The sequence below is a fragment of the Amblyomma maculatum genome, chromosome 2 (assembly GCF_055883805.1).
Source record: "Amblyomma maculatum isolate TAMU_Amacu chromosome 2, ASM5588380v1, whole genome shotgun sequence".
NCBI lineage: Eukaryota > Metazoa > Arthropoda > Arachnida > Ixodida > Ixodidae > Amblyomma > Amblyomma maculatum.
In genome coordinates this window covers 139,189,252-139,212,481 of record NC_139345.1, presented here as the reverse complement: position 1 = coordinate 139,212,481, position 23,230 = coordinate 139,189,252, and the positions used below count along the sequence as shown (strand labels likewise).

Genomic DNA, 23,230 nt, shown 5'->3' with positions numbered 1-23,230 from the left:
CACTCGTTCACCAAGCTCACGCAGGCCTACAGAGTCTTGTGCCAGCTCTATACCGAACCCCACCCCTCCCTAGACAATAAACACGCAACACTAAGGCGCAGATTGCAAACACACACTCTTCCTTCACCCCTTACCCTTTCCCACTGCCATCCCTCCTGCCACACTCCTGCTTGTACGCTTTGCTCAGAACCCTTTGCCTCTTCCCTCCACATCCTCTCCCTCTGGCCGGCGGACCCTCCCCCGCGGAGGCTAGACCACTTGAAGATCTCGGAGGACTGGGATACCCTGCAGTGTTCGGTAGACCCGGCCGTGCAGACCATCGCCACCGGCCGGCCTGCCAGTGTTATAATCCTGAGGGACATAAACACTTGAATTTCAGTGGGGTCGTGCGAGGAGCCACGGGTTGTGCGCCATGAATTCCTACGTGTAATAAAGGTTTTCTCTTTCGCTCTCTCCCGCTCAACGTGTGTCATTACTTACAAAACCATGGTCGCAAAGCAAGGCAGGGAATATATGCTCACGCCAACGCGCTCATGCCACCTGTGGCTACTGGAGTGGTAGCCGGAGAGGGATGATGCGACACCCTTGCAGTTCTGCAGAGTCCGAATCCGTCGGTTTAGCCTGTAACCCGAGCCGCTTGAGCAGCTGTGCAGCAGCTACTAGCGCAGACGGTTTTGCGGTGAGTGCGCCGTCATCACTTTGGAACGTAGGGGCTTAGAGACTGAAAAGCAACCGTGTTGGTTCCGTGTCTAGATGTGGAAAACTAGGAAGGAGCAGGGCCGCAGCCTTCTCAGGATTAAGACGTTTCGGTGACAAATACCAGTTAGCTGACGTTGCCTGATGCGCTAAGCCGCGAAGCCTAGCAATATTAATTTTTTATCAAAATCCCTCGGTTTTGTGGGGTAAGCTACAATGGCCGAACTCTCGCTGGCTTCGCGTGGCTCTTCGCCGACCATACTGCGCATGAGCGAGGAGCGAGTAATGCGCGTAATGAATTATGAGCCCGCGTAATGGACGGACGCGTTCACATCGACGCCTCACTTTTTCGACTGATTTATGCGGTCTGATCGACTCCCTATGAACTCAAGTGCTGCAAACGGTTTGTGAAACTGCTCTGCACCTCCCCACTGCTACGTTTTTGGAATTTCGAGCACGAACATGCTAGAAACCATGCCATTTCTATCCGAAGCGGCGGCCGTCCGCTAGGCCTAGTTTAGACCTAGCGATTTCGCTGATCCAGGCGCGGCTGTGCCTGGCCTCCCTCGTGCTACCGGACCCACACCTGGTACGTGGGCGTGCCCACAGCAGCATGGCCCATCAAGCTGACGGGGAAGCGGTCACTCCTGAAGTACTCGACACCGATTCGAAATAGATTAGGGCTATTGAAGCCCGAACGCTGAATCAACCGAAGTAAGTCGCGTCTGGGCAGCCCAGCACGCGTTCGCCACCTCCGCCACCGGCCGGCCAGGTTACACCGGCACAACTACACCAAGGCAAGTCTTCATCCAGCACTATAAGGCGTCAAGCTCCATTACCTAAGCTACCTGCCGATGATTTGAAGATTATCTACAGCCCAAATGGAGGCCTCGATTTCAGAAAGCATAACGGATGATACATCTTATCACTAGTGAGTGCTACTCTGAAACTCCCAATGGAAGCAGTCCGTCAACAAGACGTCATCCGAATCAATCCCCGAAACAGCTCTTTCACCATAAGTACTCCCACCGAAGACAGAGCAAAATGCTACGTCCAACTTGAATCCTTCCAAGTTGCGGATAAATAATAGCAGATTAAGGCATACATCGGAAACCTGACACCGCTATCAGAGACATAATATAAAATGCCAAATATGCAAGGAACTGCAGATGTTCAACCGAAGTCAATCCTTCACCATCATGGACGTCCGACAGCTGGGAAGGCCTAAATCAATCCTGGTTACGTTCATCAATACGAAGATGGTCCCCCGAAAACTCTGTTTCTACGGCGCTGTATATAATTGCTACCCCTTCTTGGCCAAGGCGGAATACTGCCATAATTGCCGCCAGGCTGGCCATAGAAGTGATGTGTGCACCAAACCAAAGAACAATTTATGCCAGCGATATGGAGAAGCTCACACACCCTTGGAACTACCTACGTGCGCGGCGAAATGCATTATCTGCAACGGTCGCCATTTCACAGGACCTAAGGATTGGATCTATTGATTATGCGAAAGCGTTTGACTGCGTAGATCACAGCAGATTGTGGCAAGCTCTCCAAGGGATGAGAGTTCCAATTCACCTCATCTGTCTCCTCAGGAACCTGTATGCAGGACAAGAGGGAACAGTCAGAACTGGGCATGGTCTTACTGATTGGTTTCCGATAGAGAAAGGAGTGAGGCAAGGCTGCATACTGTCGCCCTGCCTATTTAACCTATATGCAGAGTGCATCATGAGGAAGGCCGGTCTGGACGAGTCTTCAGCTGGAGTGAAGATTGCTGGAAAACGTATCAACAACCCTAGATATGCGGATGATACTACTTTAATGGCAGAAATTGAAGTGGAACTCAAGAGACTTCTGATGCGCGTACAAGAAGAGAGTGAGAAGTTTGGGCTTAAACTGAACATTAAAAAGACAAAGATCTTGGCGTCTTGCCCTATCAAGTCCTGGAGCATCAAGGGACAAGAAGTGGAAGCTGTGACAGATTTTCTGTTCTTGGGCTCCAAGATTACCTCGGAAGGAGACTGCAACCATGAAATTAGGAGACGCCTGCTTCTGGGAAAGAGAGCAATGGTTAGCCTTGACTGCCTAGTAAAGAGCAGAGACATTAGTCTGCCAACCAAGATCCGTATAACTCGTGCTATGGTCTTTCCAGTTGTGGTGTATGGATGCGAGAGTTGGACTGTGAAAAAGGCTGACCGCCGAAGAATTGACGCGTTTGAATTGTGGTGCTGGCGGAGACTCTTGAGAGTTCCTTGGACTGCCAGAGGATCAAATCAGTCGATATTGTCGACCGTAAACCCTGACTGCTCATTGGAGGGTCAAATTCTAAAGTTAAAGCTCAGCTACTTTGGTCATCTGATGAGAAGAGAGGAGTCGCTGGAGAAAGATTTGATGTTGGGAAAGGTTGAGGGTCGCCGGAGTAGGGGTAGGCAGCGAACGCGATGGTTAGATGGCATCCTCGAGGCACTGCAGACGAAGTTATGTGATGTTAGGAAGACAGTGAGAGACCGGAAAGCGTGGCGTGACATGGTCCATAGGGTCACGAAGAGTCGGACATGACTGAACGACTGAACTGAACTGAAGGATTGCAAAGAACGCTACAATCGCCCGGGCAACAAGAGGACGACAGCCGCCCCTGCCGAAGGAGCAGCGGACCAGGCGACTTCCCGGAAGTCCCGCACCAGGCACCGGTCCAGCTCTGCTAATCGCAGCCGCTCCCACAACCACTCTGAATCGACAGCGAGGACAGAATCCAAACAAACCAGCCAAGAACCGGAACCGGTCGCTATCCTTCATGCCTCTGACAGACGAGCTCGTTCCCGTTAAACAGGTGAGCTGGGGCCTGCGATTTTCTTCCCTCGTCCATGAGGACGCCTTTCTTAAGGCCCGACTAGAGAAACAGGACCAAGAAATACAATAACCGAGCGCACAAATAGCCAACCTTAGCAATCAGCTACAGCTTTTACTGGAAACATTGTCCCCCACAGAGCGAATTGAAGTCCCAGCCCTCACCCCTCATCCAGCAGAGAACCTTGCACCCCCTTCCCCATCTTCTGCCCCCGCAGCAAGCTCCACACCTTCCACAATGCCCCAACCAAGCGTACGGCTACGGAACAGACCCCACAGTAAACGACAAATCAAAATAAATCAGACCTTCTCGCTTCTCTGGCTCTCCTCGAACAAAAGTTAGCTGAAAAGTTCGAAGCAATGGCCCAAAGCACAAACTCCTGAGCCACTGACCTCAGCACTCGGTTGACAGCGATCGAGCAGCAGCAGTCTTCCCAAGTGATAATCGTAGCCGAACTCCAGTCCAAGCTCAATTACATCATAGTCGCTCACCTCAAACCGTCGACTACGCCAACTTGCAACCTACCTAACGATGGAAGGTAACCGCAAGGAAATTAGAGTGTGGCAGTGGAAGTGCAGGAGGTTTCGGTCCAAGCGCAGCAACCTGCAACTCCATATTCAATCTCTGTTCGAGGCAGAAAAACCTACAGTCATCGCACTACAAGAAACGTATGCTTCTGGTAAACTCCTCAGCTACACCCCCCACTCACGAACAAACACAACCGTGCCTAAAGTATTGCTACATTGGTATACCGCAACTACACCGCTAAAGATCACCCGATGGAATTAGAAGACATCGACTGTCATCTCATTGAACTCCTGCTTCGAACCAGAATCAGCCCTAGTCTCTTTATCCTAAACATTTACAGTCACCCTAAGGTAAAGCAGCTCCCTTCAGGGCAGCACTACGAAAAAAATTGCAGATCAGCACACACCCCCCGCTGATTGTGGCAGGTGACTTCAACGCTCGACGCAAAGTTGGGGTTACACATCATATTGCAGCAAAGGATCCCAACTCTGGGCGCTCCTACAAAACGAGGGCTTTGCACTGGTGAACGAGCCGCAGCAACATACGCGTATTGGCAACAGTGTGCAGCGAAACACTAGAGCTGATCTTACACTTACTAAACATCTCACACAATGCCAGTGGTCGAACACGCGGACACTATTAGTCAGCGGCCACTACATACTACATTATCCAAACTTCATTCTCTCTAAGCTATATCGCCTTATGTCAAAACGCGCCTCTAAATAACAAACTGGGACAAATTCCGAAACCTCCGAAATAATACCCCCACTCAAATAGATCACGTCGTGAATTGGGTCAATGACATTACCCACGACCTTACCTTAGCCACGTCGGAGTTCCCGAACACCAGAGTCGAACGTCACCGATTGCCGCCTTCTACATATGTGGGATGCACACAACAGCTTGCAAAAGCAATGGCTCAAAAACAAGCATAACCGATCCCTGAAAAGAAGTATCTCAGCCTTGATTAAGGACATAGAGTCACATGCAGCGCAACTAACCCGGCAACCGTGGGGACAGGTGTGCGACCACATGGAAGGCAACCTCGGACTTCGAGACACGTGGAAGCTACTGAGGTGCCTTCTAGAACCTAATCACACAAAAATCTCACAACACCCTAACGTAACTCGTCTCATTCACAGCTTACAGATGGATGACGACATTTTAATACAAACACTAAAAGCCAAGTGCCTCACAACTACGCCACGAGCTATACTCCTTTCATACACGGGCAAGCCCAACCCCGATCTCAATGCAGACATAGCGACATGGGAGGTTCGAGCAGCGATGCATAAATTCCGCACTATGTCCGCCCCGGGAGTAGATGGGATAACAAACAAAGCTCTGCGCAACCTCGATGACCATTCTGTCCAAGCAGTGAAAGACTTGTTCAACAAGCACTGGGAGGCAGGCACTCTCCCCCCCGGAATGGACACACGCAAGAGTCACTTTCATTCCCAAACTAGGCAAGCACTAGACATAACCAAACTCCGACCAATCTCTCTCACATCATGCATGGGCAAGCTTTCGGAGCATGTAATCCTTAACAGATTACACAACCACATGTATACTCGCAATCTCTTCCCACACATGATGCTGGGATTCAGAAGCCACTTATTCAAACAATACATCCTGCTTCAAATTTCCAAAGAAATTCTACATCCGCAGCATCGTAACCGGACGAGAGCCTCTCTGGATCTCTGGACCTAGAGCTCTGGACCTCACCAAAGCATTTGATAATATACAACATGACTCAATCCTTGACGGCCTCTACAGCCTAGGGGTAGGAGAACGCACCCATTCATATATCGCAGCCTTTCTTCACGACCGCACCGCGGAACTCAAACTCGGTCCTATGGAATCCCCACCTTCTGTCTATTCAATCGCGGAACAACCCAGCGATCAGTCCACTCCCTCCTTGTATTTAACATCACCCACATCCCGATGGCCCCCAAACTAACACAAATCCCAAACCTCTCCCACACCCTCTATGCGGATGACATTACCCTGTGGACAACGACGGGAAATGTAGGAAGCAGAGGACACTCTTCAAGCAGGAGCGGAAGTAGTGGCAAAGCACGCAGCATCCATCAGCCTAGCGTGCTCCCCCACTAAATCCGAACTCCTGTTGCTCAACCCAAACCGCCGCCAAAAACATCCCTCCATACACATCACCATAGATGGCGTTCAAGTACCCGAGATCAGCAAATTTCGAGTTCTGGGAATGTTCCTGCAAAAACAATGGACTCAACACAAAACCTATCCTGAAACTGACTATCACCACCCATCAAACTGTCAGACTCATCAAACGAATAGCGAACAGGCACAGAGGCATGCGAGAGCACGATCTCCGGCGGCTTGTAGAGGCATTTATCATCAGTCGAATGGTCTATGCACTCCCGTATCTCTTTCTTACAAAGGCAGAAACTGAGAAAGTGGACGCACTCACTCGTCAGGCATACAAAACAGCACTTCACCTCCCAAAACATACTCCTACCACACGCCTCCTAAACATGGGAGTGCACAACACAATCAAAGAACTAGTGGAAGCTCAACGTGCTTTCATCGGACTTTTCTCCGCAGAGACGGGCAGGTTCATTCTCGCAGCTCTAAAACTCCAATCAAACCAATTGGTCCACTTATTGAAAACAGCCACCTAGTCACCCAACACATCCGTGACAACCTTACCGTACAACCCCTACCTAAAAATATGCACCCTGCTCACCACAAAGTATGACGAGAAGCTCGAGCCAAGGCATTACACAGATCACACTAGACTGACACCGAAGCGGCCTACGTAGACGCAGCAGAATACAGTCACCCCACTGCATACGTCTTGTCATTTCTTATAACTTCAATCACATAGTTTCTGCCTTTGTCAAAGCAAAAACGTCGACCGAAGCCGAAGAGGCAGCCATAGCACTAGCCATCTGCTTTTCCACTGCCACACTCATTTTCAGCGATTCTAAAACGGCCATTCAAAATTTCGCAAGAAGGAAAATACACCAAATCGTCCATTAAATCTTAACCTCTAATTTCACAGCTTCCCGACCAATTCACATCGTCTGCGTACCATGCCCGCTGGGTACCAGGCCATGCAGGCAACCCCGGTACCGAGGCAGCCCACTCAACTGCTCGAGTGCACGTCAACCGAGCGGAGCATACCGAAGACTGGGGAAGCATGCCGGACTGACTTCTAACCTATCATGGCATAATACTTCACTACCGAGAACAACGACTCTTATATTCCCCCCCCTCACACCTCTCTCTGAAAACCCTAACAAATTATCTGCGACATCTACAAGCCAAAACCTTTCCTTTCCCAGCGTGGTTGGCCTTGGCACACCCGGGCCGGTACGACCCCACATGTTCTCTATGTGGGGCACCTAGAGCCACTTTCAGTCACATAAGGATTCTATATGAAGATTTCAAGCCACCGCTCCAATGGGGCCTCACGGACCAAGAGGGTTGGGAGATCGCGGTCTCCAGCTCAGACCCAGCAGCGCGAAAGATGCTGGTTGACTGGGTTGAAGCGGTCGCTGCCAGGCACGGCCTGACAGACACCAGCCGGGATCAGGAACCACCTCAACCCTTGTAATGTACCCTGGTTCCCACAATAAATGTTTTACCACCACGCTGACGTAACTCGCTCCGAGTTACGTCAGCGCGGGCAGCTGGGGAGCATAGCTGTCCCCGTCGCCACCAGGCGCAGCAGCTGCGAGCAGCCGGGTGACGTCATTAGTCGGGGATCGTCACTCCATCGACAACGGCGATTTCCGATGGAAATAAATTGTGCAACCAATCAAGCAACCGCACGTTTTCAAGCAGAAACGGTGAAAGCTATTGCGCATGTGTAAAGGGATGACGTTTCCCTTATAAATCTGTGACGGTGAACGCAGCCAGCACTGACGCAGCCTAGCCGGGAGTTCTCCCTGCAGAGCAATGTTACAGAAAATCAGGCCACTGCTAAGTGGCGCAAGAGATTGGAAAATCTCACTTCGTCGGACCACGAGGTTGTCGCCTGGCAGTTAGCTATTGAACGTAGGAACAACGAATAGGATAATCGTGCGGCGGAGACACCGGAGCAAGGAGAGGAATGCCTAGCCAAGAGACGTCTTCTGGGGGGGAAGTGGTGAATGGTGGCTGTTTCTGGCCCTATGGGGCTGGGACGGTATGTCAACGCCGCTTGCTGTCGGGGCTAGCCAGCCACCGAATTCTGTCTCTTGTAAGCCGTCATTGCACCTGCCACCCTTAGGTGGTGGACGACGGTTGTTGCGGCGCGCGTTTTTTTCTCTCTTTTCTTTTTCTTTCTTCTCTACTTTGTCCGCACGAGGTAGCGGAGGTGGCTCAGCTACAGAGCCAGTAGCAGGCTCGTGCATGTTCTTTTCCTTCTTCCAACAGCCGCAACAGCCGTCGTCTCAAAAGACGAGAGGCGTGCCCTGGCCTCGTAGCGGGTCGATGATACGAGATAGGACAGCGTGATGAAACACAAATTGAAGAACGGCTTGTTTAAGATGCACAGCGCAATAATAATAATAATAATAATAATAATAATAATAATAATAATAATAATAATAATAATAATAATAATAATAATAATAATAATAATAATAATAATAATAATAATAATAATAATAATAATAATAATAATAATAATAATAAATTTGTTCATATTGTCACGCACCGTAGCACATCGACGGAAGAAGATAAACCGTCGAACGATCGGGAGAGGAAAAAGAAGAGTGAGGGTCAGAAGGACGTTTGTAGGCGTGGTCCTGCTTCTATCGATCCCTCTGTAAATAAATTCCCTGTGCGTATCAACATAACAGTTGTGGTGCGAGGTACTTGGGGTATCGGCCATGGATTGTTCCATCTAACGGAGGAGCCGCAGAATCGCTGGCTTGCCACCAATGCCTTTGGATATGAATGAAGAGGGCAATACCGAGAAACTGGGGCCATCAACGGCGATCTGGCCACACTAACGAGAGCCCCGGGCATTTTTTGGAAAACCTAATGAAGACATTGTCGAGTGGCTGAAACACTATGAAAGGGTGAGCAAATATTATCGCTGGAACGCGGCTACGAAACTAGCTAATGTTGTGTTCTTCCTTGCTGCCACTGCCTTCTACTGGTTCGACAATTATGAGAGCTCTATAACTACATGGGCTACCTTTACAAGTGAGATAAAGGAAAATTTTGGAAACGGACCTGCAAAGAAGAAGCGTGCGAAGCAGATATTGTTTCACCGGGCTCAAGTACCCAGAGAAACCCGCACTGCATACATCGAGGCTATTTTTAAGCTATGTAAGCTAGTGAATCCTAGTATGCTTGAAGAAGATAAAGTCGGCCACCTCGTAAAAGGAATAGCGAAGATGTTTATAATTTTCTGATTAGCAAAGAGAGCCTGAACGCCACCGCCGACGTTATAAAACAATGCAGAACATTTGAAGCTCTGAGGTTGCGTCCAATTGTCCCTAAATTCAAAAAACTGGCAAATGTAACCTCTGTAGACAGTGTTGAAGCCTGTTCTCCACTTCCAATGGCTGATATGATACGGGACATTGTGCATGAGGAATTGTCCAGGTCCAGGGACACCATCTGCCGGAAAAAATATCTGCGGTGCAGTAGTGCACCGCAAGCAGATGTCGCCGCCCTTCATGGTATGAAGGGTATGAATGGTATGAAGCTAGGGTATGAAGCTAGGGCGCGCCGCGCGCGCGTGTTCCTTACTGGTTAAAAACAGGTATCAACCTAAAATGTCACTCAACTACATCATGTGTTCAGGCCGTACCGTCATAACGTGCTTCGTAGTGCTTATTTTCTTCTAAAAAATATGCAAATGGTGAGCTCGCATGTATATTCAAAGAAAATTATACAGGGTGTTTCATCTAAGATTTTACCTATATTTTAAAAATAGGAAAATTAAGTTTTATTGTCGATTCTTCTTTTAGCTGTTGTATTAAGAGTAGAGAAAAATCAGGAGCCTTAAAGGGTACTAATTAGCTTAATAATTACCTAAGATTAAGTAATTAACTTTTTCTTCACACCAGCTAGGAGCTGCTTTCAAATTGCAACAGTGAGCTACCGGTGTGAGAATGCCAAATAGTATTTTAAACGACAAGAAAGGCGCCTTTCTTAAGGACTGCAGCGCTGGCAATTCTGGCCGCTTTCGACGCACGAAAACGAAACCTAGCAGGCGAAGCGCGGAATTTTGCGCACCCACGAGTGACGCAGTCGTGACGTCGCCGGGCGAATCAAGTCGTCTGAAGGCGGCTGCTGCCGCTCGTGAAATACTCGTCTGGCGCTGCGTCAGTGGTGCGATATCTGTGCATGTACTGCTTTTCTTTTTATTTCACCCTCTGGGAGCCAAAGCTTGTATTCAAGAGGGAGGGCTGATTTGCCCATACCATCAGCGCTACGACCGCACCATGACAAGCTTCGCCCGCAATGCGTTGGTGATATCTGAAGATCCTACCAGACCCTGACGCAGCTCCAGACGCGTATTTCGGGGGCGGCAGCGGCCGCCTCCAGGCGGCTGCTTTCTCTCGGTGACGTCACGGCTGCGTCACTCATGGGCGTGCATACGTGCGCGCCTCGACTGCTAGGTTTCGTTTTCGTGCGTCGAAAGCGGCCAGAATTGCCAGCGCTGCAGTCCTTAAGAAATGCGCCTTTCTTTTCGTTTAAAATACTATTTGGCATTCTCACACCGGTAGCTCACTGTTGCAATTTGAAAGCAGCTCCTAGCTGGTATAAATAAAAAGTTAATTAGGTAATCTTAGTTAATTATTAAGGTAATTAGCACCTTTTAAGGCTCCTGACTTTTCTCTACTCTTAATACAACAGCTAAAAGAAGAATCGACAATAAAACTTAATTTTCCTATTTTCAAAAAATAGGTAAAATCTTAGATGAAACAGTCCACCGATCGCTGAATGGCTGACATACACGATGTCACTAGAGGCGGACCAAGAAAATTCTGGAACCGTATATGCTGGCTAGGTAAAAAGAATCAAAGAAAACATTACTGGATTCAAGATAACGAAGGAAATTGTTGAAAGGGAGACAACGCATTGAACAACATTATATCAGTTATAGCCGAGACATTTAAGAGCGATGACAGGGTAATCTCCGCAAATCAGGAAGCAATACAAGATAGCAGAAAACAAAGTAGCTTAGAACAGACGAACCTAAACTGGAGAAGGTATAAAAATATTCATAAAAACACATCTACAGGAATAGATAGAATTCCGATCAAGCTGATTAATGAACTTGTTCCAAGAAGTAACGAAACGTTGTTAAAAGCTTTGGAAACAGTCATAACGAATAAGCATATGCCGGAGAGCTGGCGGCAGAGTAAAATGAATTTGATTTAAGAAAGGAAAGGAGAAAGGATGCACATAAAATCATACAGGCCGATTACCATAACATGTTATGTACAAGTTAGCCATTCAGGCGGTGAAATGAAAGGTGCAAGCACGGGTAGAAAGTAACAAGATACTCGGAAAACTTCAGAATGGCTTTAAAATGGTAGGCGCTTAGATGATAGCCTGTTCGTGCTTACCCAATGCATCGAAATATCTAGAGTGGAAAATAGACCTTTGTATTTGGCCTTCCTGGACATAAATGGGGCGTAGAACAATGTAAACATGGAACTCCTGTGGAACATATTAAAAGAAGAAGGTATCGGTTGTGAGATAACAGAGTTCCTACAAAAAAAAATACTGGGATAACAAAGTAGAAATTACGTGGGAAGTGATAAGAAGTACGGAAACTGTCAAGGTATGCAAAGGATTGAGACAAGGTTGTCCTCTATCACCACTGCTGTTGATGCTTTATATGATAAATTTGGAACGGAGGATACAAGAAAGTAACCTAGGTTTTAACCTGTTATATAGATTACGTGGAAAGACGGTAGAACAGTGCCTCCACGGTTTACGTATGCAGACTATACGTTCCTGACTCTCAGCTAGCAGATAGTGTGCTGCTAGCTGAGAGTCAGGAAAAGTTGCAAACTCTAGTTAAGTATTGCGGAGAAGAAGGGGACGCTCTAGGTTTCAGTTTTAGCGCAGTTAAGTCGGGTCTGATGATTTTTAACGGCTCAACTGATCAAGGTCTTAAAATACAAAGCCATGAAATGCCCAGAGCAGCAGAATATGAATATCTCGGGGTAGGGGTAAACGAAGGATTGGCATACATTGAAAAGCATGAGCAATCACTTTAGGCAAAAGGGCGAAGAAATGCCGGGATAATGAATCATAGTGCATTGTGGGGATACAACAGGTATGAAGTTTTGAGTGGTTTTTGGAAGGGAATTATGGTGCCCGGGCTTACTTTCGGAAATGCGGTTTTGTGCCTAAAATCGGAGGTACAGTCGACATTCGAAATAAATAAGAGAGCCGTAGGACGATTAGCACTAGGTGCCTTCGGCAAAACAACCACAAATGAGGCGGTACAGGGAGATATGGGCTGGACATCTTTCGAAGTACGGGAAGGTGAGTAAAATATTATATGAGGAACGCCTGAGAAAATTGGACAGTAACAGATGGGCAGCTAAAGTATGTAAATACCTATACTTAAAAAGCGTTGACTCAAAATAGAGGGAAAGAGCCAGGAAAGTAACCAGTACGTATGCTGGTCACAAGGACGAACAGGTGAAACAACAGGTGAAAAGCACAGAAGGTAAAAATTGGATAAATTCGATGGAAAAGAAACAGTGTGGAATTATACCGAAAGTGGAAAATACAGATCTGGAAGGAAGCTTTCTTTGATAACTCAAGAGGCAGTGCCCTACGTTTTGAAGCTAGATCAGGGCGTCTTAGAACACGCAGCTACAAAAAGAAATTTAACAATGAAGATGACGGATGTGCTGTATGCGATAACTCCAGTGAAACAATTGACCATATTTTATACTCGAATGTAGTGGTATGCAGTCCTGCGCCTGCAAGTCGATGCAGGCGCATTCACTCTTCCTGAAACTCCGGAGTTTGATACCAGTTAGAGGGTGAATAAACCTGCGGTGGAAGCTATCAAATAATTAACTGGAAGATTCTTGGCTTATAAGCAGAAAAGTGACATAATGTTAGTAATGTAGAAACAAAAATTCAATAAAAATAACAATAGTATAGTTTACCTATCATAATTATGGTATATTCAGAAAAATGAGCATGCCAGCAACTGCTACCGCCCCGTTTCAAAGGGGACTCTCCTATATTCCATCCATCCATTCACTACACTGGAACAACAGTCGGCTGTCTGAAATATCGCATAATGCACGGACTATGGTTCGGCACTGCCGCACATTCAATATTTTTTTTCACGTGCCTGGCTGTATCGCAGTACGCTTACGGCGAAAAGGTGAACCTACAAGAAGTGAAAAGACGTGCAAAGTGGCAGAGGTTTAATCGAGAACGAAGATATAGCCGGGAATTTCAAACGTGCTCATCTCAACGTACACCAAAACGCACATGTCACCCACGCGGCCACACGCATAGGAACGGCCAAAGCTAGCGGTGGGTTACCAGTCTACTGTTCATAGATTTAACCAGCCGAGCCACCAATCCGAACTATTATCACTGATAACTAGACTCGTCAACACAAATTCTCACGTGGTGAGTCACTCAAGTACAGGTAGAAAGCGGATGAACCGGATATAGGTTTAAAGTGGAGTTACAGAACGAACTTTAAGGAGGAGCCGATAAAATACACGTTTTAATAAGCAACACATAAACGAAGACTACGTCAGTCGTTACTGTGTTTTAGATGCAAATGAAGCCACTCACCCAAATCCATCATTCTGCCGTGAAAGATTGAACAGTTGATGCAGCAGTATAAAACCAATCGTCCTAGCTGCAACGCTATCAAACGAGAAATGATGTATCGCAGACAGCCACATTGGGATCGTTGCAGCTGCCACGATGCACACCTCACAAGTCTCTTCCTGCTTATTGGTGCCTTCGATTTTGTAATAGTACGCACCCAGTCCCAAAGACTTCTATATCACCGCAAACAATGCACACAAGAAACGCCACCAGCCAACGGCGTAGTTCTTGAGAATTTTGAAGCACTCGAACTGATTGCGCTAACGGCACAGCCATGGCACAGCCGCCACGGCGTTATAACGTTCGGCCTTTCCCACCGTCCAGACCACCGCGTGAAACGCAGCCAACCGTTTAGCGTGCCCCGCTTTTCAAAAAAGTAGGCCCCGCGCCGCGCGTGTGCGCATGCGTATCTCTAGGGGTATACATCCGGTCTTGTCGGCACATACGTTACCATGCCGTTCAAATGTTACTGTGCAAAGGTTACTAGACAATAATTTGATGGTAATTTTCTATATGCTTGAATACGGGCCGTTGCAACCTTTATTCTATGCGAAAAAGAATCAAAATAACCAAAACATGAAAACTGGCGACTTGTAATCATTGCTACCTAGGTTATAACGTCTAAAGGTTACATTATAGGTCACTCTTTTTAGAGGGTGATCAACGCAATTCTGGGGACTTGTTGTCTAGCTGATTAGGACAGGGGTTTGTTTTTTCGCCTTTGATTTTCAATTTATTTGTCAATGACTTGACTGGTGCCGTTTCAAGTTTAACCATGATTCAATATGCAGGTGACACAGTTCTTTTTTCAACTACTACTTCTTTTGTTTCGGCAATAGAAGTGCTCAGGTACGACGCTGCACATGTGACAGACGGGAACTTGAATAATTTATTTTCCATTAATCAGCAGAAAATCTAACTTGCCTGTTGTTATAATCCGCATAAAAAGCTTGCTTCAGTGCAACCGTTATTTCTGCATTCTTCCTATTTTCTTAGTCGAGACTGCATTTCCATTCCATTCTCTGATAATGTGAAATATCTAGGGATATTATTTTACAGTGACATGTCTTGGAAGAGCCGGTTTAACCTTTTTGTGTAAGAAATTTCGTGTGGCATTATGTGTATTATACAATACCGGATTCTTCATGCCCCTTCAATTGACTCATTCGATCATTTACGGCGCAATCAGTTATAAAATTACTATATTGTATCATTGCTCCATAACATGGCGGTCAAACGTAAACGCAATTCGAAACAAATAGTCAGCTCGGTAGCTTACAGTTTAGATATTCCACAAGATATTAATTTATTTTCTATTTTGAAACGTCCTCATTTGATGCTTTGTTTTTGTATGTGCTGTGCGCATCCATTTTTGGCATAGGGACTTTCTATCTATCCATGTGCCTGTACGTTCCTTTCGCAATGAGCATCGATACGATGTTCCTCTCATTACGGCCATCTTGTAAGAAATCACTATGTATCATCAGTGTTCAACTCATTACCTGGTACTGTGTTTTCCATTGCTTCAACGTCATATTTAAAGAACTGTTTATGTGCAAACATGTAATATGTAAATTTAGCTAATAATTATTTGTTATGTTGAATAAAACTTTTCTTTTTATGTCTGCGTTGCCACACTCATTTACGTCTTTTTTTTTCTTTTTGCTATGTAGCTATAAGCAGCAAATTTCCCCGATCGACTGCCGCGGGTACAGACCGACAAGCCTCTCTTGGCTTGGGCCGACCTGTTATGTTGTTTTACTGCTCTGAGAAATAAATGCATTATATTATTATTATTATTAGTAGTAGTAGTAGTAGTAGTAGTAGCAGTAGTAGTATTAGTAGTAGTATTCTACTAATATTATTGATATTATGTTTATAACTGCTTTGAAAATGCTGTCTTTCCTCGAGTGTGGAAAATGGCACGTGTGTTTTCTGTCTTTAAGTCAGGAAGCAAATCTGATATTTCCAATTGTCACTCGATTTCTCTTCTATGTGCAAACTCTAAGTTTTTCGAATTAGCTTTGCAGAGCATGCTTTCCTTCCATCTCTAACACGTAATCATACCGAATCAACATGGTATCATATCGGGTCGCTCTGCTTCAACTAACCTAGTCACGGTTATGACGTATGCCCCTGCAGCAGTCCTTCAGAGAAGTCTGCACATTAGGAGCGCTGTACAGTTTGAGCACTGTACATTAGGAGCTCCAGCGCCGGTCAGTAATGCATTAGGATCCTCATATTACCCACAGGTGTCATTATGTGGCGCCCGCAGCCGTCGATATTTGAAATAAAAGAGAGCACTTACACCATCGGACCCGTAATGGAGCTGACCGTTGGCGTGCCTCTTCTGTATTGTGAAAATGTGCCTCAAACACTGCTGAATGCTCCGTCAATCTTGCGCTGGATATACTTAGGGGGACTCTGAAGTTTGTCGTAGGAGGTACCTACAGGAGTTATGTAATACATCTCACTCTCAAAAAAAAAAAAACGTAAGCCACCGAAGCTTCCTCGGAGGCAACGAGGGTGGAGACCATGCAGGTGACGGGAATACGTAAATGCCCCCAAATTATCAGGGTGGCGTAGCTCGGGCGTTGAAGAGAAAGGGCTGCCATTTTCATTTTAGTGGCAGCGATGCAATTGAGAAGTGAAAAATAATCCGCAAAGTTTCGCAGATATTTTTTATCAGCACAGTACCGCCACGTTTATCGTAGAAGCGCCCGTGTATTCAGACCAGCCGGAGTACGGAACAGATGTCGTCATGCAGCAAATGTGCTTAGGCTGGCCTTAATTGGCAGGCGTTGCCGATAGTGCAGTAAAAAGCGGTAAATCGACTGTCAGAAAGAACAGGAAAAGAGCGACTTGCAGTGGGCGAGTTGGGATGAATTCAACCCAGCGGCCCAACTGAACCTGAACTACTAGCAACTATGCCTAGCACTTCGGCAGCGATGCATCTAAGGTATAACAGTGACAGGGTAATAGAGTCACTAGTAGTTTTACGACTGAAAGCATCCAAGATGTTCTGTATATAAAAAAATTGTAATGCAAAGGGGTGGTGTTTAGCAAAGGATTATTAGGACATTGCTGCTTCTCCACAGTGCCATCTACTACTAGAGTGGAGCGTTTAAATTACGAACATGTAGAATTCGCTCAAAAACCACCGAGAACAATTACCTGCTAACATTTTGGTGTTTAGCTAAGTCGTTTGTAGTATCGACTCTAAATTCTGCATTCTGAAGTTCTTATCACGCTATGTTGCATGCTGTCTGTTAATAACTTTCAAATAGAGCTTCAGCGTGTCTTTTAAAGATATTACAATGTATGTCAAGAAGAGCCTCCATTCTATTAATTATCTATATTACAGCAAGTAAGATGTAAATTTTTCACTGTCATATTATACAGCTCTCAATGAATTCATCAGATTGAGAAATCAAGAAAACGACCTTGCATGTTCAAAATTTTATTTTATTTCTTGCGAGAAACGAAGTGCCGACTTGAATTAAATCTCTTCAAACGAAACTATCAGCCTAATGCGGCACCGACGCCATAGGAAACGCCTTTTGTTATAAGGGAAGAAACAATGAATTGAAGCACTCCGGCGACTGTGATAAAATATTCGTCGCTTTCTTCGCTAGCTTCAGGCGTGTTGAGAGCCGTCAGTACTTGCAACAGTTTCGCTTGCTCTTCCACAGAAATTTGTGACAGTTGACCTTGCAAAACTTTTCCGATTGTCTCCATTGTCTGCCCCGTTTCCTTGAGCAACGCAGCGTTGTTCTGAACCGTAAGAGCTGCAAAATAAGTAAAGAATATTTGTCTTTGAGCTAAAGCTCCTAACATTTATTCCTTTCGCCTACATGAAATATTGGTCTGTAATTATTCTGAGAATATTCTAACAAAATTGTAATTATAATTCAGGTAAAAAGCGATCCCAATGTGCCTTATGGCACCAAATATTCTCTAGTTCTTAATCATTGCATTGGGACGCGTCATAGCGCCTTCCCCAATATCATCACATCATAAATAACGGCAAGAAAAGTGTTATTTCTGCCATTTATAAGCAAGACAACCTAGGGCCCCTATGCGTCAGATATCTATGCGGAAAAGTCGAAAAACTTCTTAAGAAATAATGACGCATTCTGCGCATATAAAATGCGGAATGTTACAGCATTATTTTACAAATAATTTTGCAAAACATCAAAAGGAATGAAATAAAGAGCTCCAAAAATAATTTACTGCGAACGATGAATTAAGATATTTAATCAAGAACGATACTCCTACAAGAATTGGAGCGAAGGAGTACCTGAGAAGCCTATAAGTTGTGTAGAAATTTTGTACCAAAACAGGTGATTTGAAGAGATACGTCATGCCGCACCCTGCATTCGCGTCTTTTAATGAGGAAATGTAAGTTAGAGCAGTCTTCTTTTTTTTGCTGATTCATTGGCGGCCGTAAAAAATCTGTTTTTCGTTCACGAGCAGGTATACCTAAAGTGGCTGGTTATGATACTGTAAACGTTCTAAAAATATCATGATTACTATTATTGTCCCTTTTTATTCGTCATAAATACCTTCTTCGTTTGTATTAATGACAGGCATTGTCTTGTTGCATTTACTTCTCGATTTCGTCGCTCTAGTGCATATATGCGCGAAGCAAAGTTTTTCTGCTTTCTTGTCCTTCTCAAGTCGTAATAACCGGTACTATAAGCACCAAACTGGATACCGCAGTTGCATTGATATCACCAAAACAAAAAAAAAAGAAACATTATCTCTTAGGACATCATTTTCTGCGTATTTTTTTTTTTTTCACTCAATGCTTTTATTGCGTGTGCATGTAAATGGTGCAAAATGAAGCTTTTTACAGCGCACAGAGCAAAACGTTGTAGCATAATTGATGCTCAGAATTCAGGGTGGGCCCTTAGACTCACAGAAATAATTATGAAATTAGCATAGAAAGAAGGATATCGGAAACAGATAAATTTCGCGGTTGAAACAGTTAATTGTTGGCGTGTTCGACGTACACTAAAACATTTATTAGAGTGAACAAGGTTCTGAACCAAAAAAGGAATGCAAAAATATTCATTTAGGTGTAGCGGATTTTCCCTTTCGCCGTTAAGTATTAACTGATAATAAATTTCTCATTTGCTTATTGCAGTCTTCTTGCTTCACAAATGGGACTGAGCTTCAGCATCAACTTTTTCAGGAACCAGTGACAGCTTCATTAACGCGCCTACAACTAAAACAGCCCATAAATCGGAATAAAAAAAAAAGCTTTCGAACGCACGAAACATCAAATGATGTAAAATAATAATGAGCGCAAATATATTTATTATAAAACTTATTTCGCGTTAATCTATGTATTAGCGTGAAACCTTGCGGCTAGCAACGTGTAATACAGTGTTAATATGTAAGCGATGGGGCTGTACTTCATTGATCAAACGTTAAGTACGAAATTAAAATCAGAAAGGAGACGTAGGAGGAGGACTAACTTTGCTTTTCATATTGCAGGAATGATATTTTTGACGAGAGGTTTTCCCTTTGTAGTAAAGTTATTGTTGACTACGTGAACTATTTTGTATTTCAATTCCGGGGCCCCTCCCTATGTATGACACGAAAGTTTCTATTTCGCCACACAAAAAAATTTTGACTGAAGTGGTAAAAGGTAAATACCATTTTAGAATGTCCAAAAGGGGCGCGGGCGTAGTAAAGGGCGTGTAATAAGGGAGTAATTACTCATTGTATTCACCCAAGCGCAGCCATACGGCTACAAAGGAAAGCGGTAGAGCGACTGCCCCGGAAAGGCGGTGGTGCCGGGTTCGCGTCCCGGATCAGGACGAATTTTTCTTTAACTACGAGGTTTCTGAGAAAGCTGTATAGCTTTCCTTTGTAGCCGTATGGCTGCGCTTGGGTGGATGCAATGAGTAATTACTCCCTTATTACAAATCTACTCCACCTTGGGGGATTCCCCTAAATATTTGACCAAAGGGCGTGTCATTGATAATCCTGTAATCCCTCTTCCAAGGGCTGACACTGAGCAACAGTGCGCTCATCAGCGGTAAATTTGTATTTTCCGTGTATTTGAAACCCTCCTGTAATCTGAAATTCTCGCTTTGGACATGTAAACTTAACGCAACTGCAGTTGAAGTAGCAATGTTACATTTTTTTTTTTTTTGGTTTACCAATAACAAAAACTTCCCCGTTATTACTCTCTAATGGCTATGACTTCAACAGCGTTCCGCATAATAGCAAGATTTTTTCTCACCTTCATTGAGAGAACGCTCATTACCTCGAGGTCCAAACTCTCTGAAATTGAATTTTTGTTGAAGGGTTTATTGATAACAGGTAACTAAAACAACTATATAAAATGTACTTATTTGAAAGAAGCCACTTACACTGCTGCAGAATCTTGATATTTTGGCAGGCGGAAGACATGGAAAAAAGTAACAGAAATAACCAGCGCAGATTACTATTTAATAACATTAAATGCAGACAATGGAGTTGGATTGACCATGATTGCTTGAATACAACCTGTTTTTAAAATGAATACTAGGATCACAAGTTACTGTTGAGAAGTTCTAAAAAACATTTCGAAATAGCTGATCGATTTAATTCGCTACGAATGTCCGGTTCTTGGGAAGTTTGGCTCTCTTCGATATCAATTCAAGGGCACTATCTTAAATTAATCACGAATCAAATTTTTTTGAGAGACATATTAGAATACGCCTCGAAAATATGAGATACAGCTCTTTGTGCATATAATGAAGACATCGTAAATGTTCCGCACTAATATTAGCGGTTCTTTAATCCTAGTATCCACGTCCGCGAATGTTTCGTTGATGGGCTAACAAAATTGAATATTTGAAGAAAGGAACACATCTGTAACGTTTTTGCCCGTTCCATAAAATGACTTGCATTACTTTATTATTTCAATATAAACTTCGTTCCGCACCTAATTACGTGTTAGCGCACGACAATCACACGAGAAAAGATCATGCCCCATTTTGCCACAAAGATCGGCTTTTTGGTTCTTTAATGCTAGAAATTGCACTAGAACGGGAACATGTACCCAGCCCTCCAAATTGCCGGTATCGGAGGTATCACTTCATTGCCAGAAGGGATAAAAAAATTCCAGCATTGATGTCTGTCTAGATATTTTATTAAAAGCCAAGCATTGGCCTTTCGTTTCATGCAAGTACTTTACTATTTGCATTCCTGTTGATTTTATTTGTCTCTCTAGATTTTGCAAACCCATGTTATCATTCTCTCTAATGATACAGAGGCCTTAATTGACTGTGCATAAATACGTATATAACTGCGTCAAATGAAAAGAGGTGGTTAAGAACGCTGACATCAGCTCTATTGACAACTTTGAAGCCCACGTGTTTATAATAGTCACGGTTGGTCTCTTATGGCGGCCTGCCAATGCAACAGATGACGATTGAATGAACACTGTTGCTTGAGTGAACGTTTTAAATCAGAGACACAGCGAAAAACACACAGAAGGTACTGCCGACATAGGCTTTGCCGTTATCGCCAGGAAAACATACATTTCAATACTGAATATCTGGAATGTGCATAAATGCAGTAGTATGGTTTCCGAAAACGCATCACATTCTTAGAGTTGCTCTTTTGGGCAACACTGCTTGAAGTGTACTGCAAGCAGAGAAAAAAAAACGCCTTGGACGACGTTCAGTTTACTTCGACCAGCCTAGAATACGTATTTCAGAAATTTTAGGTAGAAATAAGCCACCCATGAATTAAGAAAAATAATTTCGTTTAAAAATGCCCTGAAGATTCTTATTGCTGCATTTCACAGCTTAGAAAACTTACAGATTCGGTATAGACACTAAGCTTTCCATCGGTTAACAGCACTCCTCTCTAAATTATTATTCACTATAAACTGACTATCCTTAACAACTGAAAGAGCGTTATGTAATAAAGCAAAAGAGCATATCATTCGTTTAATACAAACATTTTGCAGTGTAAGCTGGCAGGTTGTAATGGTTGCTTTGTGGCAAAAGGTTTGAATTTAAATCAATCATAGTGCCTTCAAGACGTTCAGAAGTAAGCTTCCCATCCAAATCGCGTTCACTAGGCAGAAATGCTTCCGCCCATTTGTCTGCTTACATGCTGACGTGATGGCGACCAGGAAAACCAGGACAGAGACTGCCTTCATGTTGGCTGAGCTGTAACAAGGGGAAATTGCATTTGTGAAACCCATCGGCCGCAACCGACGTAGAAAGTTACTTTCGGTAAAATAATGTCTTGGAGGCATAGTTACACCTCACTTGAAAAACTATGCATGGGTTGTAGTCGTGATGTAAGTTAATCTTATTGTTGTAGCTTTAAATAAACTAGCAATAATATATTTATCTTTCATTTGTCTAACAAACAGATATTGAAGCTTTTACCGTAGGCTTTCCGCACGCACAGGAAGAGGAAGGCGTTCACTTGGATTATCTGCGGCGCCGTCGAATGCGTTTCGTGCTGTTCTCTCTTATTTTATAGGCGACTTATCACTAAAAACGTCATGTGATATGGAGCACGGGCGAATCAAAGACCCTGTCTGTACATGCAAATTTATCTTACTCTAGCGCTGCCAATTACAGCGCCTTCTTCTTGTGCCGACTCTACATTTACATGATATACGCCTTCCAAAAAAGATAAGCCCTGGCGACATTATCTACGCATCCACGTAGGAATGCAACCCCCACGTGTCACCAAGCACTATTGCACCCCATTTATTTACCCGGAATAAAAGCTCGACATTGAATACCTGTTCAGAGAAACTGAAACTATAGCTGACCGTATTGTTTTATTTTATCCGTATTGAAAAGGACGAAGCAAGTCTGGATAGTACCACGTGCAAAGAAAATGAGCAGCGCGTGTGATGTGTTAACACATATTAGAAGTCTGCAGCGCAACGTTGAGAGAATATGCACATTTGATGTTAAAGTCATACTGCAACCTCCAGAAGCGCCGGTCCACAGTGCTGTCTGAGTGAGCACATTTATCCCATTCTGTGCTGCGCAACGAGCAATGGGTATTTATCACTGCAGAGCAGACCCTTTGGCAGGCGCAAGAGCTTCCGAGCTGTACATGCCTCAGATTTCAGACCGTAAAACGCATAATCTGCATATTTACTCACATATCTACGCTCGTGGCGTCCATGTGCACACCTTCTGCGCTTACTCATTTCACTGTCGATAAATTTCTAGCTCTTTATTTTGGTGATATGCGCGTTCTGCTACAATTAGTAAAAAAAACCTTGATTTAGCTCCGAAAGAGAGTTCAATGCTGATTGGCGTTTGAATGCTTTTGCTTTCCCGCTAACCATGGTAGAGG

General features: G+C 44.5%; 1 long non-coding RNA gene across 1 annotated transcript; it reads right to left on the bottom strand.

Moving 5' to 3' along the window:
• Nucleotides 1-17,335: 17,335 nt before the first annotated feature.
• Nucleotides 17,336-22,434, bottom strand: LOC146200060 (uncharacterized). The gene is made up of 4 exons (XR_014705152.1): nt 22,297-22,434; nt 21,858-22,071; nt 20,148-20,290; nt 17,336-17,679 (listed from the first exon to the last, which is right to left on the bottom strand). It is a non-coding gene; the product is annotated as an uncharacterized LOC146200060 (long non-coding RNA).
• Between the last annotated feature and the right edge of the window lie 796 nt (nt 22,435-23,230).